Here is a 6,000-nt window from a genome sequence, read left to right on the forward strand (position 1 = left end):
AGTGGCCATGATGGAACGGGTAAGTTTGATGTCGGGGAAATTAATGCCCATGATAAAACAGGCTGAGTTTGATGCCGGGGAAGCCAGTGTCATGATGGAACTGGCTGAGTTTGATGCTGAGGACGTTAACGCCCATGATGGAACCTGCTGAGTGTGATGCTTGGGAGTGTACTGCCCATGATGGAACTGGCTGTGTTTGATGCTGTGAAGTCAGTGCCAATGATGGCAATGGCTGAGTTTGTTGCTGGGGAACTTTTATGCCCATGATGGAACTGGTTGAGTTTGATGCTGGGGAGGTTAATGCCCATGATGGACCTGGCTGAGTTTGTTGCTGGGGAGGTTGATGCCCGTGATGGAACACTGCGTTTGATGCTGGGGAGGGTACTGCCCATGATGGAACTGGCTGTTTTTTATGGTGGGGAGGTTAATGCCCATGATGGAAGTAGCTGAGTTTGATGCTGGGGATGTCAATGCCCATGATGGAACTGGCCTACTTTGATGCTGGGGAGGTTGATGCCCATGATGGAACTGGCTGAGTGTGATGCTTGGGAGGGTACTGCCCATGATGGAACTGGCTGTGTTTGATGTTGTCAGGTCAGTGGCCATGATGGAACGGGTAAGTTTGATGTCGGGGAAGTCAGTGTTATGATGGAACTGGCTGAGTTTGATGCTGGGGAGGTTAATGCCCATGATGGAACTGGCTGAGTTTGATGCTGGGGAGGTTAATGCCCATGATGGAACTGGCTGAGTTTGATGCTGGGGAGGTTAATGCCCATGATGGAACTTGCCGAGTTTGATGCTGGGGAGGTTAATGCTCATGATGGAACTGGGTGAGTTTGATGTTGGAGAGGTCAATGCCCATGATGGAACTGGCTGAGTTTGATGCTGGGGAGATTAATGCCCATAATGGAACTGGCTGAGTTTGATGCTTGATAGGGTACTGCCCATGATGGAACTGGCTGAGTTTGATGCTGGGGAGGGTACTGCCCATGATAGAACTGGCTGAGTTTGATGCTGGTGATGTGAACGCCCATGATGGTACTGGCTGAGTTTGATGCTGGGGAGGTTAATGCCCATGATGGAACCGGCTCAGTTTGATGCTTGGGAGGTTAATGCCCATGATGGAACTGGCTGTGTTTTATGCTAGGGAGGTTAATGCCCATGATGGAACTGGCTGAGTTTGATGCTGAGGAGGTTAATGCCCATGATGGAACCTGCTGAGTTTGATGCTGGGGAGGTTAATGCCCATGATGGAACTGGCTGAGTTTGATGCTGGGGAGGCTAATGCCCATGATGAAACTGGCTGAGTTTGATGCTGGAGAGGTTAATGCCCATGATGGAACTGGCTGAGTTTGATGCTGGGGAGGTTAATGCCCATGATGGAACTTGCCGAGTTTGATGCTGGGGAGGTTAATGCTCATGATGGAACTGGGTGAGTTTGATGCTGGGGAGATTAATGCCCATGATGGAACTGGCTGAGTTTGATGTTGGAGAGGTCAATGCCCATGATGGAACTGGCTGAGTTTGATGCTGGGGAGATTAATGCTCATGATGGAACTGGCTGAGTTTGATGTTGGAGAGGTCAATGCCCAGGATGGAACTGGCTGAGTTCGCAGCTCGATGCAGGGGAGACTAGTGCGCTTTTGTAAACGAGTTGCCAGCCGGTGTCAGCCAGCCCCCGGAGTGATGTCAGGAAAGGTCTTTCCCTGTTAACGTTACTGCAATGAAAACTATCCATATTTGAACTGTCTCTGAGCCACAGCTTTCACGGTTTGTCTCCCGGGCAAAAGAACTTGGTTTCATTTTGCACCTAATGAATTCCCAATCTGATCCGGGAATTTGATGACCTGATCATACCGTTCAGCTCTTCGAGTTCCTCTGCAGCTCACCGGTGCTTTGTAGGAATATTGGACCGGTTGGTCCGTCAGAACAGCCGCCCTGATGTTCCGGATTTGTATGTTTTTAAAAGTCTTTGTCCGCCATCAAGGGTTAAAAGACTGCAGCATGTTGTGCTCCCCCGCTCCGGAGCGTGGTTGCCATGGCTACACTGTATCAGTTTAACTGCGGGACTCAGGGGTCTATCTCCATATTGCCTCGCTGTAATGAGGCAAAAGAGCGGAGAATCTGTAAACGGCAGCCCTGGTTAACCCCTGTCAGTGTGAACCGCAGATCAGAGTGACACCAACGAATAAACTCGTGCTCATTACATTGTACACTTAATTCTGATTTTCCTGCTTTGTTTTTAATGCGGGTTGTCTGGTAAATGTTTGGTCGTAAGTTGCTCACGTACCCATCGATCACAGAGAGCCCTCTCCGTCTCTAGAAGCCGAGAGCTAGGTAATTACTCTCTGCTGTCAGTCTCTCTATCCAGCCCGACTGCTTCCAGGCACACACATATCTTTTCTTTGCCTTGATGTTACATGTTGTAAGCTGTGGTGGGGAAATTGTCAAACATGTGCTCGTCCTCTCTGCATTCTGCCGCACGACTCGCTCCTTTGTCCGCCATCCCCGTACCCTTCACCTCGCCACTCTCCATAACTGCTCCTCCCGAATACACCGGACCCGCAGGTGCACAGTGCTTGTCCCCTGGATTCACTGTGGGCTGCACTTGATAGGTTTACCAGCTGGGCTGATACCTGTACCTCATTACCTCGTGGCTGCAACAGCGCTCCCCCCCCCCCCCCAACTCCCACCTCCCGAGATGCATTCCAGTCCTGGGTAGTGACCCCAGTCCTGGGTAATACCCCATCTTGGACAGTGACCATACTTCAGTGAGTAGGGGCTAAGCCCTGGGCAGTGGTCAGACTTCAGTGGGTAATGATCAAACCCTGGGCAGAGGCTACATCTCAGTGGGTAAGGTCCCAGCCCTGGGCACTGGCCTCACCTCAGTGGGTAAAATCTCAGCCCTGGGCAATGGCCACACCTCAGTAGGTAAGGTCCTGGCCCTGGGCAAAGAACACTACTCAGTGGGTAATGATCCAACCCTGGGCAGAGGCTACACCTCAGTGAGTAAAATCTCAGCCCTGGGCAATGGCCACACCTCCTGGGTAAAGTCCCAGCCCTGGGCAATGGCCACACCTCCTGGGTAAAGTCCCAGCCCTGGGCAATGGCCACACCTCAGTGGGTAATAGTCCAATCCCAGGGCAATGGCCACACCTCGTGGGTAAAGTCCCAGCCCTGGGCAATGGCCACAGCTCGTGGGTAATGGTCCAACCCCAGGGCAATGGCCACACCTCGGTAGGTAAGGTCCTGGCCCTGGGCAATGGCCACACCTCAGTGGGTAAGATTTCAGCACTGGACAGTCAGTGGGCAATGCCCTTATTCTGAGCAACACACACAAAATGTTGGAGGAATGCAACAGGTCAGGCAGCATCCATGGAGATGAATAAACAGCCAATGTTTTGGGTTGAGACCCTTTATTAGGAGCTAATGCTGAGGAGCTGAGAATTGGTAGAATGTTCTCTGGAGTTTTATCGAAGCAGAACGGGAAGTGTAGAATACAAAAGTGAAAGAAACAGCAAGTGCTGGAAATCTGAAATAACCAAGAAATGCTGGAACACTCCCCAGGTCAGGCTGCTTCTGAGGAGGGAGAAAAGAAAGCATCTCCTGCCAGATCTGTCGTTCACCTCCAGTGGAGAGGCTAGTTCTGAAGGATACGGCTGTGTTTTGGTTGGGACCCCTGCCTGGACTGCCCCCTCCCTCTGTGGTGGGATTGAGCCCAATGCCCAGCTGTGCAGTGCACACCACTCCCGAGTTTGGTCACTCTCTGTGTGGAGGTTCTGGTGCCCTGATTTCCTCCTGAGTCCCAAAAGGCAAACCAGTTGTTTAATTGGCTTTGAAAATAACCGCTGCTGTGGCTGCTTGGCAGGGGAGTGGGGCGACTTGATGGACATGTGACGTGGAGTGGTTTCAGTGGAACAGCAGGCATGGAAGTATGCACCCAAAATGCTGACCTAGGCAGCGTCTATGGAGAAGAATAAACAGTCAACCTTTCTGGCTGAGAACCTTCATGAGTTAGTATGGGCTTGACAAACCGAATGGCTGCCTTTTATGTCAGAAGAATATCCGAGAACTTCATGGCTGATGTTGTTTTGTATTTACTGAGCTCCATCTGTTTGCATTGTTTAACTAAATTCCCCACCTGCCTTATGTTGTTTTTACCGATGATTCTGATTTCTATTTGACATCTCTTCATCTCTTCAGGGTAAATATAACTGACTGCTTCACTTTTTTCTGTATGACAATTGTGGGCCTTTACCTTGAAAATGTCACTTTACATTTTGCATCCTTTGATTCCCTTTGAATTAGTGTTATTGCAATTATTTTGGGTATTCGACTTTTCACTAAGAAGTGTTCTCAGGAGAAGATGTCTTTCCAAGGCCTTCCTGAGGTGGTTGCTAGGCAACACTCAAGCATTTGGTACCTGATGAATCCCCCATCCTGCTGGAAGCTATTTTTTTGTTCTTTCCTACCCCTTCCCTTTATGATTCACTCGAGTTTGGCCTCTACAGAAGGTGAGTGATAATTCTGCAGTTGCTGTGTTCCATTTGTTAGCCCTTTACTTTGTGAATCCTTTCCGGAGGCAGAAGACCAGGAAAGCGCCAGGCCCAGACGGTGTGTTGCCCTCCTGACTGAAGACCTACGCTGATCAGCTGGCCCCCATCTACACACAGATCTTCAATAGATCACTGGAGCTGCGTGAAGTCCCTCATTGCTTCAAGCACTCCATTATCATTCCAGTCCCTAAGAAACCCACTATCAAGGGACTAAATGACTACAGGCCTGTTGCCTTCACATCTGTGGTTATGAGGTCCTTTGAGAGACTAGTGTTGACTCACCTGAAGGACATCACAGGCCCCCTGCTGGACCCCTGCAGTTTGCTTATCAGGCAAATAGGTCGGTGGATGATGCAGTCAACATGGGACTGTATTACATACTACAACACCTCGACAACCCAGGAACTTCTGAGGGTCCTGTTTGTTGACTTCAGCTTGGCATTCAACACCATCGTCCCAGAAATCCTCCACTCCAAACTTACCCAGCTCACTGTCTCCCCCGCCATCTGTCAGTGGATCACAAGCTTCCTGACTGACAGGGTGCAGCAAGTGAGGCTGGGGAGCATCATTTCTAGCACCCGGACAATCAGTACCGGTGCCCCCCAGGGATGTGTGCTCTCCCCACTGCTCTTCTCCCTTTACACTAATGACTGCACCTCACAGGATCCATCTGTTAAACTCCTGAAGTTTGCAGACGACATAATTGTCATTGGCCTTATCCGAGACAGTGATGAGTCTGCATACAGACGGGTGGTGGAACGGCTGGCCCTCTGGTGTGGTCAGAACAATTTGGAGCTAAATACTCTCAAGACTGTGGAGATGACAGTGGACTTCAGGAGGAGCCCCCCAATACTCCCCCCACTCACTGTACTCAACAGTATTGTGTCTGCTGTGGAGACCTTCAGGTTTCTGGGTGTCACAGTCTCCCAGGACCTGAAGTGGACACCCAACGCGGACACTCTTATCAAAAAGGCTCAGCAGAGGTTGTATTTCCTACGTCAACTCAGGAAGTACAACCTGCCTCAGGAGCTGCTGATTCAATTCTATTCAGGAATAATCCAGCCTGTTCTCTGTTCGTCCATCACTGTCTGGTTTGGATCAGCTACCAAACAAGACAAGAATAGACTCCAAAGAACCGTCAGGGCTGCGGAAAGGATTATTGGTGTGAAGTTGCCCTCGATCCAGGACTTAAATGCATCTACAGTCAGGAAGCAAGCAAGCAGCATCATTGTAGACCCATCACATCCTGGACATCACCTGTTCCAACTCCTTCCTTCTGGTAGGCGCTTTAGATCACTGTATGCCAGGACAAATAGGTACAAGAACAGTTTCTTTCCGTATGCTATCAGTCTTATGAACACTTGAATTTTAGTCTATTATAAACCAAGTTCACCTGTACATACACAGGTATACCTCATTGTATATAGTTCATGATTATTTGCAC

Source organism: Mobula hypostoma, chromosome 24, assembly GCF_963921235.1.
Source record: "Mobula hypostoma chromosome 24, sMobHyp1.1, whole genome shotgun sequence".
Taxonomy (NCBI): domain Eukaryota; kingdom Metazoa; phylum Chordata; class Chondrichthyes; order Myliobatiformes; family Myliobatidae; genus Mobula; species Mobula hypostoma.